Source organism: Camellia sinensis, chromosome 13 (genome assembly GCF_055761805.1).
Source record: "Camellia sinensis isolate YWXY chromosome 13, ASM5576180v1, whole genome shotgun sequence".
In the NCBI taxonomy this organism is placed as follows: domain Eukaryota; kingdom Viridiplantae; phylum Streptophyta; class Magnoliopsida; order Ericales; family Theaceae; genus Camellia; species Camellia sinensis.
The window spans coordinates 143209-157623 of NC_138973.1; positions in this window are offsets into that span (position 1 = coordinate 143209).

The following is a 14415-nucleotide window of genomic DNA, read 5'->3' on the forward strand; positions in this document are numbered from 1 at the left end:
AAATAAAAATTAAGCCTAATGGCAAAACAAAAAATAATGGAAAAGAAAAAATAATAATGGGAAGAAAAGAAAAAAAAAATGAAAAAAATAAATAAATAAAGGAAATGAAGCCTATTAATGAAACGGAAAAAAATAAATAATATTAAAAAAATAAACAAAATTAAGCCTAATAGCAAAAATGAAAAAAATCAATGTATGCAAAATTAAATTAAGCTCAAGATGCATAACAAAAATACATAGTTGTGAATAGCAAACTATTAAGGATAATAAATGTATGAAGGACTTGATAGCATTCAACTAATAAAATGTTTCCATATCAATGTAGCAATACACATATATCATTTTAACAAAAATTCAAGTTTCACAGTCACAACAAAACCTTTTAAGTAGAAATCGACATTCCAAGCTCACCACGAATAAAATTGAAGCGATCCTCGCTTAGGGGTTTTGTGAAAATATCCTCTAATTGCTTGTCAGTGTGTAGACGCGACCGAACGTCCCAAGAAAATCCCATTTTGTTCATTGGGCTTACTATAGTTCGAACTCAATGTCACGGTTCTTAATCTGATCTCGCAAAGTGCAATGAGAGATTGATAAATCACCAAAGAGTCCAAATCTGGCAAACTGATTTTTGTAAAGAAGTGCTAAACATGGACTACTTTGCCAGGTACAGAGTCGCCACCTAAATGTTTTATTTTAAGAAATTTAGGAAACCCTGACTCGCGCCTATGGCCACGTGTCTGTCATCACCAAAGTTGTCTCGGCTCGGGAACTTGGGTACGAGAGGGGAATGTCATGCAATGAGCACCCCCGCTCGCCCGATCAAAGATCGGCCTTTACTAACATGATATCTTGTTTTTTAAAACACATGCGTTCTTATTCTGGTTTATTAGCCTAGAATTATTATGTGATGCACACAGCATACAAGTATAGACTGGATCGCCTAAGTTGGAACAAAACATCTCATGTTTGTTTTTTAAAGCGGTTTGAAGGTGCTACTCGCAAGTATTCTAAGACGTGGATTTGTCACCCTCAGGTGGGCTTAAAAAACATGATTTTGCCACTCTCAAGTGGGCTTAAAACTCGCATTTCGACGAATTGTCCCAATTCAAGTAATCTAACCTTCACCCACAGGCATTCAAACAGTTATATCATATAAGCAAATAGCCTCATGGCAAGCATGTTATCATGGCAGTCAGTCACACACATGTAAGGATGCTAAAGCATAAGCACTCACCGAGTACTCCAAGCCAAAACAGAAGATAGTTAGTAATCATGCATGATCCTAGCTATGTCAAGAATGCCTAATGCAACACATGCAAAATGCAACTAAGATAGGCTCAGCTATTCTAAAATGTCATGTGAAATGCAACTTGATAAATGTATTCAAACAGGAATTAAAATACAATGCAGTTAGTATGATGCGTCGAGCCTGGTGCATGCAAGACAGATGAATGAATGCAAACATGCGAAGCATAAGGATGCTAATTGAAACATGCCCTAAAATTAACCATCGTAAGCTAGTAAATAAAATGGAGAAAGAAATGGGGATTGGAAGACATGCATCACACACACGCACACTTATTACAACAGTTGTGTCCTCTCGACGGAGGGTCCGAATAAATAATACAGAACCAACTAATTAACCAATTATTCTAATTAAACTAGTTATTACACAACAAAATGAATAACAAGCTACAACCAATTATTATACAGCACGAACTAATTAAGAAATCGATTAAATTAGCAATTAAATAAGCATGCAAACTATGTGAAGTGGGCTGCCTCGGCTCTGCCTTGGATGATGAAGGATGCATGCATGCTCGAATTGCCTTGCTCAGAAATCCATCACAATGCCCCGATTTGCCTCTGTTTTCATTTGTTCTCAGAAACTTGCACCAAGCTCCAGAAGGCTGAAACTCCACCAAGGGAACCTGTGGGAAGGCTGTCGACCAGTTGTTGGCTTTGGAGACCACCTGCCGACCACTTTTTGTGGTGAAAACCAGAAAAAGTGGTCGGCCTGCCACTTTATCTGGTCGGCCAACCAATTTTTGCTGCTGGTTTCTGGTTTGCTGCAACAGAGAGCAAAAAAGGGACATGGCAAAGCGTTTGCAAAACATGTATGCACAACCATCCTCCATATCATTACATAAGCTCAAGGGAGTATAGTTCTCGACCCTCGGGCCACCAATCACGTATCTCGATGCATGATGGCCGAGGAGCCAAATTACACGACTCAATGTGACATGAATGCACGCACGAACACATAAAGCCCAAAACTCCATCATGTATAGTCAAGAGTGTTGGTAACCGGGAATCGAGGCACGTTTCATCACTTCGAGTATGAAACGTCCCTCGTTTCCCGTGTTTGGACTAACGCCTATTCCAAACACAATGCAACAAACATGGCATGCACAATGCGACTCAATCATGCAACTTAATGCAATACAACTTAGACATGTAAACGTGCAAAGAGGCAAACATGTGAACATGCAACTAGCATACACAATGCTATGAATTCCATAGCATACACAATGCTCATGACACTAGCATACACAATGCACGTGGCAACTAACATACACAATGCAATGAATATGGCATGCACAAATGCAATGTTTGATCATGCAACCACATGGCATACTTAATGCACAATAGACATATACCAAAATGGATAGGCCTCAGCCATGTCCAAATCAGCGGCCATTGATGATGAAATCAAGGCACCAAAACACACACAAACATGCATAATGCAATGGCCCAAGTCTAAGGCACAAAACACAACTTTCCATAAGCATTGAAAGGATGAAACATGGATTACAATGGCATATGTTCCAGCACTGAAATGGCATGCAAGATGACTTAGAATCATGCAAACAACTCATGTTACGCATGTTGAAGGGCTCAAGCATCAAAGCTAGTGAGGCATATTACACTAGAGGCACGCAAGGTGATGCTCAAATGACCAAACCAACCCCAAACAGACCCTATGCAGGCCAAAACAGTAGCAAAAATGAGTTGGGATGATGGCTTGAAAGGCACAAAAATGAGGCTCATGCAATGGCTCACAAAAAGGGCATAAAAACACAACTCTAAAGAGCACTTGAAGAGTGAAAAATATGGAAGTGTAGCAGCCCTACATGTTCTGAAATAACATTCTCAATGATGCCAAAACATGCAAATACCTCAAGTTAAACATGCAAGGGACCTCAAAACTCAAAACTAGTCAAGGCTATTACACTATAAGCATGTATGGCAAGCATCATTCAACTAAGGGGCCTCAAAACAGAGCTAAGTCGGCCCAAAATATGAACAAAACCATGTTGGAGCACAGCCAAAATGTGCTAGAATAAAGAGCCAAAACATCATGCACTCGAAGCTAGTGAAAAAGATTTACACTACAAGTATATGGAGCATGTGAAAGGCTACTAAACCAGCCAAAAACAGAGCCATGACATGTCAAATGATGACCAAAAATCCACTGAAATGGAGTAATACATGCTAGGATGACATGTTACTTTGATGAGCCATGAATGAGAATACACTACACATGCAAGAAGCAAACACAAGGTGACCAAAAAAGCCATAGACAGAGTTAAGAAATGCCCTAAAAGTCACTAAAAAGTGCCTGAACCAAGCCTTGAAAGTGTGAAGATGCATGCTCCTTTGATAGGCCAAAAATGCAAGCAAACAAAACCAAAAGAGAGGGGGTCACCCCCCTCTGGTTTTAGGCCTCAAAACCACATGTCTACCACTGAAAATCCACTGGATTTTAGTGGCTAGAAGGCCAAGCAAGGACTAGCTCAAAGGCCCTAAGGCATGGCACAACACAAGGCCAACGAGGGCATGCAAGAGGGTAGAAGACCCTCAACACCCAAGAGGCCTTAAACAAACATCAAAAACACTTAAGTACAAGAATTTTTTCAGTTGAAAGCAAAGCCCAAATAAGCATGCAAATATTGCTAAGAGAATAATCAAGACAAAGCTTAAAAGGGGAGAAAAGAGGTTACCCTTGAAGCACTACAATACCAGCAAGTTTCTTAGCCAAAAACTAGCTTTTCAACCTCCAAAAAGGTCCTCCAAGAACCTCATTTCAATGGTGGGGTGTATGGTTAAGAGTTGTGGTATAAAGGTGAAGAATGACACACACTTTAGGCACCAAATATAGAGATATAGAAGGAGATATACACTTGTGCCTTAGGCAAAATTCAGAACCTGTGGAATGGAGAGGGAGACTCTCTCTTATAGAAAAACATAAGCTAAAGTGGTCGGCCAGCTACTTTTACTGGTCGGCGAGCTACTTTTTCTGGTTTTTCAAGACAAAAAGTGGTCTCCCGAAAAGAAAAGTGGTCGGCCAATGGTTGGAAAGGCCAAAAATTGGTCGACTAGTATCCAAATTGAAGCCCCAGAAGTTAGCTTTCCAATGGCACCAGCCTTGTATCAAAATTCCAACTATGCAAAAAGTTATGCCTGTTTTGGTGAAGCCGTGCAGTTTCGGTCCAACCGGATCGATGCCCTACTTCAACCAACCATATCTCCCCCGTCCGGATTTGGCTTTAGGAGATTCTTGGGTGCAAAATGAGGCCTCGAAAGTAAGATTTCCAACGTTGGTGGCCTCATAGCTGAAATCCAAGTATGCAAATTAATAGGCCCGATTCAGCGAGGGCTGCTCGACTCTCTCTTAACGGTTCATGCCCATTTTGTCCCCCAACTGGGTTTCTTCCCTCTTCTCTTCTTTTCTTCAACTCCAAACCCCTAAACAAGGTGTTTTGAAGGATTTTTCAAAGATTTCATCTCTCTTTCATTCATTTCCACTTTGTCCTTGCTCGGTTTACCAAAAAGCGCGATATTTAACAAAATGCGAGCGTCGGAACATCGTAGAAACTTCCTTTTCAAAAATGTTTTCAAAGAGAAGGTTTTAAGGTCTAAAAACCATCCAAAATAGCTTTGGTCCAAAATGGGGTGTGAGGTTAGGATTTGACTCTCCTCTTGCCGAAGAAATCGAACATTTGCTTTGCACATCTCTCATCACCAAGTATACCATCAGTAACGCCCAAGTCTTAAGGGCGGTCAAAAATGGGGTGTCTACGCGGTGTTCACAAATTCAAGTACAATATCCCCTTTTTGAACATGATCTCTTAAAAAATGATGTCGAATTTCAATATGTTTTGTTCGTGAGTGTTGAACCAGATTTTTGCTTAAATTGATGGCGCTAGTATTATCACATTTAATAGGGATATGATCATAATGCAAATCAAAATCCTCCAATTGTTGTTTCATCCAAAGTATTTGGGCACAACAACTTCCGGAAGCTATATATTCAGCTTCAGCCATTGATAAAGCAACATAATTTTACTTTTTACTAAACCAAGATACTAATGAGTTACCAAGAAAGTGACAAGTGCCGGTGGTGCTTTTTCTATCTAGTTTGCATCCGGTAAAGTCAGCATCCGAGTAACTAATTAAGTCAAATGCAACACCTCTAGGATAAAACAATCCCAAATTTTGAGTGCCAACAAGATATCTAAAAATTCTTTTAACAGCACTAAGATGTGATTTCTTAGGATTTGATTGATATCTAGCACACATACAAACACTAAACATAATATCAGGTCTACTTGCGGTTAAATAAAGAAGTGAACCGATCATGCCTTGATATTTGTTTGATCAACGGACTTACCTTTTTCATCCTTGTCTAGCTTAATGGATGTGCTCATAGGTGTTCCAGCTATTTTTGAGTCATACATACCAAACTTTTTGAATAGTTCTTTTGTGTACTTAGCTTGGTTGATAAAAATTTCTTCCTTACATTGTTTGATTTGAAGTCCAAGGAAATAATTTAGTTCCCCCATCATGCTCATCTCAAACTCACCTTGCATACACTTAGCAAATTCCTTACACAAGGTTTCATTAGTAGCACCAAATATAATGTCATCCACATATATTTGCACAATAAGTAAATCTTCATTTTTAGTTTTAACAAAAAGTGTTGTGTCAATCGTTCCTCTAGAAAAATTATTTTCAATCAAAAATTTATTTAATCGTTCATACCATGCACGAGGTGCTTATTTCAAATCACATAAAGCTTTTGATAGTTTAAAAACATGATTTGGAAAAGCATGATCTTCAAAACTTGGGTGTTGTTTAACATAAACTTCCTCATTTATAAAACCATTAAGAAAGGCACTTTTTACATCCATTTGATAAAGTTTGAAATCTTTAAAACATGCAAATTCAAGTAACATACGAATGGCTTCTAATCTAGTAACCGGAGCAAAGGTTTCATCAAAATCAATACCTTCTTCTTGATTGTATCCTTGTGCAACAAGTCTAGCCTTGTTTCTTATAATTGTGCCGGATTCATCAAGCTTGTTTTGAAAGATCCATTTGGTATTGATAATGGTATGATCTTTAGGTTTTGGCACAAGTTCCCACACTTTGTTTCTTCCAAATTGGTTAAGCTTTTCATGCATAGCTATCATCCAATGTTTATCGAATTCGGCTTCTTGAAAGTTTTAGGCTCAATCTGTGAGAGAAAAGCCAAGCTATTACAAATGTTTCTAAATGAATAGCGAGTTTCAATACCTTTTGTAGGGTCACCTAGGGTTAAATCCTTAGGGTGATTATGAACAAACTTCCATTCTCTTGACAAATCATCATTGTTTCCTCCTTCTTCTTGAGGTGGGAGAATAGGTTGTTCAATCTCTTTGTTAAACTTACATGGTTGGTTCTCTTCTTTGTAGATACTTGAATCTTCCATATTTGGTTCCAAATCTATATTATCACTAACAATTTGTTTTTGAGTAGAGATGTTAGTTTTATCAAATGCCACATGTATAGATTCTTCCACAACAAGAGTTTTTTTATTAAAAACATGATAAGCTTTGCTAGTTAAAGAATAGCCAAGAAAAATTATTTCATCAGATTTTGAATCAAATTGACCTAAGTTATCCTTACCATTATCATGCACAAACATTTACAACCAAAAACATGCAAGTGACTAATGTTAGGCTTTCTATCATGCCAAAGTTCATAAGGAGTCTTTTTTAGAATAGGTCTAATTAATGCACGATTTAAAATATAGCACGTGGTGTGAACGACTTCGGCCCAAAAATATTTAGGAAGATTATTTTCGCAAAGCATTGTTCTACTCATCTCTTCTAAAGTTCTATTCTTCCTTTCTACTACACCATTTTGTTGAGGGGTTCTAGGTGCTGAAAAATTATGTCCAATACCATGCTCATCACAAAACAATTCAAATTTCTCATTTTCAAGTTTTCTACCATGGTTGGTTCGAATATTAGTAATAAGAAAGCCTTTTTCATTTTCAATTCTACGACAGAGTTTTGTGAAAGAAGAAAATGTTTCATCTTTGTGTGCTAAAAACATAACCCATGTAAATTTTGAATAATCATCAATAATAACAAGACAATAATGTTTACCACCTAGACTAGATGTCCTTGGGACCAAATAAATCTATATGCAATAGTTGTATAGGTTTAGTTGTAGAAATATGAGATTTTGATTTAAACGATGTTTTAGTTTGTTTTCCTTGTTGACAAGCACTACAAAGATGATATTTTTCAAATTTAATTTTTGGAAGTCCAATGACCAAATCCTTTCTCAAAAGTTTAGCAATTAAATCCATATGAGCATGACCAAGTCTTCTATGCCATAACCAACTATTTTCATTATTAACATATAAACATTTAACATCACTAGCATAGAGATCATTAAGATGAAAAACATAAATATTATCATGGCGATTACCAACGAATAAAGCTTTATAATCATTTGTGCTTTCAATTGTGCAATATGATTTATCAAAAATAACTCGATTACCTTTATCACATAATTGACTAATACTAAGTAGGTTATGCTTAAGTCCATCAACAAGTAAAACATTTTCAATAGAAGGGTTAGGAGAAATACCAATGCTACCAATACCGATGATTTTTCCTTTCTTATTGTCTCCAAAAGTAACAAATCCTCCATCTTTGGATGATAGTTTAGTAAAGAAGGATTTATCTCTATTCATGTGTCTGGAACACCTACTATCAAGGTACCACTTTCCTTCTTTAGCTTTGGACTTAAACCAAACCTACAAAATGACAATCAAGTGTTGGTTTTTGGTATCCATAGTTTCTTGGGTCCTTTTTGGTTAATTTTGTTAGATTCCTTAATAATCCAAATCTTTTCAATTCACATGCCCATATGCTTTTTGAATGGACAATAAGATATATAATGGCCTTTCTTTCTACAATAATGACAAGTAATATGAGGGTGTGTCGTGAGAGGTGCCTTTTCAAAAATTGTATTGAGATTCTTTTGTTTCTTAATAGGGTCATATCCAATGCCCGCCTTATCGAAAACACATCTTTGATTTTCAAGAAGCATGTTGAGATTATTTCTACCTTTTACAAAATTTTCAAGTGTTTTTGTTAAATCATCAACATTGTTTTTTAAAGCAGTTTTCTCATTAGAGATGGTGTCAAAATCATTTTTCAAAACAATTTTTTCTTTCTTTAATTCTTCTACATTACTAGATAAAGATACAACAGATTTTTTTAACACATTATTTTTGGCACAAACTTTTCTAAATTCATCTTATAGTTCATGGAATGCACTTTCAAGTTCTTCATAAAGAGTAGTTAATTACCTCATCTTGAGTAGAGTCTTCATCTTCAAGAGCCCTGAGACACAAATTGGCTACTTCATCTTCAATTTCATCAATTGAGCATTCATCTTCACTTTCTCCCCAAGCTGTTACCATGGCCTTCTTGTTTCTTTTGTAGTCTTTTCCATGGTTTTTCAATTTTGGACAATCTATCTTCATATGTCCAGGATTTTTGCACTCATAGCAAATAATATGTTCTTTTTTGTTATCTTTGTTGTACTCCTTTTTAAAAGGTCTTCTTCCTCCATAATTGTTTTTCTTGAAATGTTTTTTGAGATTTCTACTAAACATGGCATAGCTTTCATCCTCACTAAAGTTTTCACATTCTTCTTCATTTGATGAGGCTTTGAATACAATTCCACTTTTCTTTTTGTTTTCAACATCCTCATGTCCTTTCATTGTGATCTCATGAGTCATAAGGGAACCCATAAGCTCATCCAATCCAAGTGTGGAGAGATCTTTGGCTTCTATAATGGCAGTGACCTTTGCTTCCCAATTCTTTGGTAAACACCTAAAAAATTTTCTTACCAACTCACTGTTAGTATAAATTTTGCCAAGAGATTTCAAAGAGTTTACAATTTCAGTAAATCTAATAAACATACTTGAAATAGATTCATCAGAATTCATTTTAAATAATTCATAACTATGAACAAGCATATCAATACGAGATTCCTTCACTTGGTTTGTACCTTCATACGTTACCTCTAGTTTGTCAAAAATTTCTTTTGCCAAATCACAACTTGAAATTCTATTACACTCCTTAGAGTCTAATCCACAAATAAGAGTGAGTTTGACTTTAACATTGGCTTGCAATAATTTGTGATCTCGCTCATCACATTCATCTTCTATGTTAGGTACACTAATATTGTTTACTAATTTAGTAGAAATTTTTGGGCCCTTGGTGACAATAATCCACATGGCATAATTAGTGGCTTGTAGGTATAGGGTCATCTTATCCTTCCAATGACTATAGTTGTTTCCGTCAAACAATGGTTGCCTATTTGTGGTTTGTCCTTTAGCTAAGGTTGCCATGGATTGAAACTCTCAGATGGTTAAATCTAAAATAAGAGTCTAGGCTCTGATACCAATTGTTACCCAAAAGACAAACTAAGAGGGGGTGAATTAGATTTTTACAATTAAAAATTAATAATACCCTAATAAAAATTATGACTAGCACAATAGGTAAATATAGTTGATGAAATAAAAATAATTAAAACAAGTGTTCTAACAACTATGTCAGTTAATATTTTAGCACAATGAAAATGTGAAATATAGCTACAGCAATTTAAATAAAATAAAGAAATAAGGGAGAGAAAGGCAAACAAATTTATAGTGGTTCGGCTTCAACTCGGCCTACATCCACTCCTCAAGCTTCACTTGAGATTTTCCACTATGCTCTAGCTCTACGGAGGTTCTAGCAACCTCTTTACAAATGGAGCAATCCTCCACGGATTTTACACAGACTTTCTAAGTCAAGAACACTGAGTGTACTACACTCTTACAAGGTTGAAAATAAGGTGTTTTTGCTTTCACAGAAAGGTACAAGAATTATCTTTCAAAGATAGATAATTAAAAATGAAGCTCTGGTTTTTCTGTAAACCTCATACAGGAAAGATGGGCTTAAAGCTATACGTCTCAATGTATAATTTTTTAAAAAGGATGTAAACAAAAATTGAAGAACACTTCTCAGAGAATTTTTCAGAGAATAGATGTGAGTGATTATAGATCAAATAATATTTTCTAATTTTTTATAACTTGTTTACATTAGAGGCTTTGGTATATATAATGAAACTTATAGCTGTTTATAGCCGTTTATAGCCATTATATTCATTTGAATTTATAGCCATTTATAGCCGTTGTATTCATTTGAATTTATAACCGTTTATAGCCATTGTACTCCATCATTACTAATTTGAATATCTTTCATTCCATCATTACTAATTTAAATATTTTCCACTTGAACCTTTTGAACTGCTGCTGTGCTAAGCTGTTTGAACCTCTGTTTTTGGGCTGTTTAAATTCCTGATTTAATCAAATATTAAATAAATTCTAACAAAATTTAGAATAATGGTTTAGGTGAGAAATAATGGGGCAAAATAAATTTTGATTATATTTTTATCTTTCAAATAAATTAAAACATAATTAAATAAATCATCAAAATAAATGTTGATTCTATTTTTCTCTTTCAAATAAATCATCAAAATAAATTTTGATTATATTTTTCTCTTTCAAATATATCATCAAAATAAATTTTGATTCTATTTTTCTCTTGCAAATAAATTAAAACATAATTAAATAAATCATCAAAATAAATAAGTCTAATAGAAACTTTAAGAGAGCATGTATGTATTTATAAGCTCGAGGTGGGAATACTTGGGTTGGGCCCCAAGAAGCACCCCAAGTTTGTAGAAGGGAGGAGCTATGGACAAATTGAGCCTTGGCTCAAACCATCACACGCACGCGCGCACGCTACCGCCGTTCATCCGACCAGCTGACCAAGTCGAGTCGAGTGCAGGTTATGGATTGGGTCCTACATTAATTTTTTAAACAAAATTTATTTGAATTTTTTTCCAAAAATTCTTGCGAGAAAATTATTTTTTCTGAATGAAATTAACTCAAATTTTCTGTCCAAAATTGTGTCTCTTCCAGCCCGAAATTCCCAATAGATTAACTTTTCTAAATAGGTTGAAAACTGCCAGCAGTTATGAACAGATTCAAACTGTTTTCCAACAGATCTGTTTAATTCAAAATTGCACCTGTTCATTTCAAAATGATATTTGTTCGGACCTATCCATTGGTCACCAATCTGCCTATACATAGAGACTCATTTCCAACAGTTTGAACATCCATAAAATTTCTTCTCTTTCCAGTTTTGCTCTGTGTTTGCATTATTCTCCATATTAGTTTTTAAGGAAAATTCTAAGAGTGTAAAACACAGGTTCTAGTTCGCCATATAGATTGTTTAGAATGCTACTACAATTTGTGTAAAGATCATTGTATCTTGGGAGATAGACACCTTTTATCCGTAAGCACCAAAGCGGGATGAATCTGTCTTAAGAACAAAGTGTCACATACTCAACTTGATCTATTTTTGTACTTTTTCATGTCGGTAAATAAATTTTGTAAGTAATTTATCTTTACTTGTTTGATTTGTTTAAATTATTTATTTTACACAGAAGATTATTCCGAAACATGATTCGTTAATTAAAAATAAAATACAAATTCTTGTAATTTGTCACTCTAAATATTTAATTTTACTAAAATATTTTCTTTTAAATTCTATATTATTTCTCTCTTTTCTCATGTCTTTCTCGTTAACTCTATTTTTTCTTTGGGTGTATTTTGGTGTAATTTTGTCATTCTCATTTTTAATAATAGCATATGATCGCATTTTAAATTATAATGATCATCATCATGTTCACAAAACTATAATAGCAAATCATATTAATAATGAATAAATAATCAAAAATCAAAAACATAAAGCAAAAAAACTAACTAACTTGAGCATAACTTTAAAATTTTAAATATGAAACTATGTTCATTTTTAGTTGTTTTACCCTCAATTAAGAATCAAAATTATTTGCATTGTGGTAGATCACTATGATCTTAACTCAATGTTACCCCTTCTAAATTGAAATCTTGGCTTCACCACTGTGGCTAAATGTAGTATATTTTTTTTTATTTTAAAGTGAAATGATAGACATTTAAGAAGGGTGAAGGTAAAGTGTAAATATATATATGTGTGTGTGTGTGTGTGTGTGTGTGTAATAGTGGGATTAACTTCTTTACAGAAACTCAAGGGGTGTGACAACTTGATAAGGTCTTGAAATATAAACCTTGAGGTCTCAGGTTCCACTCTTCTTGGGATAGTCATCCGAGCAACAGCACATATGGTTGGTAGGACGATCCTTCCAAGTCTAACAAACCATACCCAATGTCAAGAGTATAGATTCAAACATTCCCGTCCTTTGTGCGAATCTGCGACTTATTGCTACATAATTAAATGGCTCTGCTATATAGTACCACCTAAAGGTAACCTCTAGGACCACGGCCTTTTAGGGTTTAGCCCTAGATGTCTGATAAGCAAAGAGAGCAAGAGCCTGAGCTGCAACTACAACCAAAGCAAAAACCTGAGCTGCACCCACAACCAAGGCCGTATGAGCCGTAGTTGCAGTCACAACCAAGGCCGTATGAGCCGTAGTTGCAGTCACAACCAAAGCTTCAGCTTCTTGTTGTTGCTGCAGCAGCTATGGTGACTAGGTTTAGAGACGCCATCGAAGCACCTTTCTAAAGATCAATGCTCACGAGAGCTTAGGGCTCTGATACCAAAAGAGATTTTGAATATGTGATTTGTAGAAATGGCAACGGGCCGGGGCGGGGCCGGGGATCATACTCCCCGTCCCCGATCCCCGATGGTGAAAATTTCCCCGTGCCCGGCCCCGATCCCCGACGAGGAACCTATCACCAACCCCGCTCCCATCCCCTAACGGGGATCAGGTTTCCCCGAACCCGAAAACTCCCCAGCCAAAAAAAAAACAGATTGAGATCAAGAAATCTATTTCATCTCATCATCTTTAACATTAACAACAACAAACAGATTATTTCAACAACTATAGTCTATATATCAAGAATCAAAAAAAATATATATATATACATATGTATATATCAACATCATCAGATCTGCCGGATATATCAACATCATCAAAATATATATATATATATATATATATATATGTATATATCAACAACAAGAATCAAAAAATCAACTATATATATCAACATCGAATATCAGATCTGTTGGAAGAGGAGGCGACGAAAGAGGAGGAGGAGGAGGCAACAGGATCTGCTCAGATCTGTCGGAGGAGGAAACGACGCGGATCTGTTCAGATCTGCCGGATAAAGAGGCGACGGAGGATGAGGAGGAAGAGGAGGAGGCGACGGAGTAGGGAGCGACCGAGCGACGGAGTAGAAGAGGCGACCGAGCGATGTAGAGAAGGAGGCAAGAGAGTGCGAGTGTGAGATGTTTGTCTCAGACAGTGTCTCTAATCCTGAAATAAGAAAGGAGAGTGAGAAAACATATATATATATATATATACACAGTGGTAGAATGGTAATTTCACATCGGGGAAGTGGGTACGGGGCCGGGCCGGGCCGGGGCCGGGCGGGTCTGGGGTTGTAAAATATATCACCGTCCCTGGCCCGAAAATGGTCGGGGATTTATTTTTAAATACCATCTCCAGCCCGTCGGAGGTATTTTTCGGAAAAAAACTGTTCCAATCGAGGTCGGGGGGTCGGGTCCCCATCGGGCCAGTTTCAAATTGCCATCCCTAGTGATTTGTATATTGAATGAATTGATTTTACACAGATTAATATCTTCATATGTAAAACTGATACAAATCTACTAACCTAACCACAACTAACTACCTGACATAACCATAGTCAAGTTTTAACAAACTAACTGTTTACAACTGTGTGACCTCTCTGCATTACCCCACGTGTATGCAATTGTGATTGTAGCTGAGATTGCAGCCTTGGCTGCCCTATATCAAGCTGAAGCTTTGATTGTGGTTGTAACTCATGTGGCCTTGGCAGTGGCCTTGGTTGTGGCTTCAACTGCGACTCATGTGGCTTTGGTTGTGGCTGCAACTCAGACTCTTGTTCTGTTTGCTTATCAAGGTCCCCCTTAGTTGGCCTTTGAACTTTTTAAAGTGTGTGTATTATGACACCCCATATTATCCGTC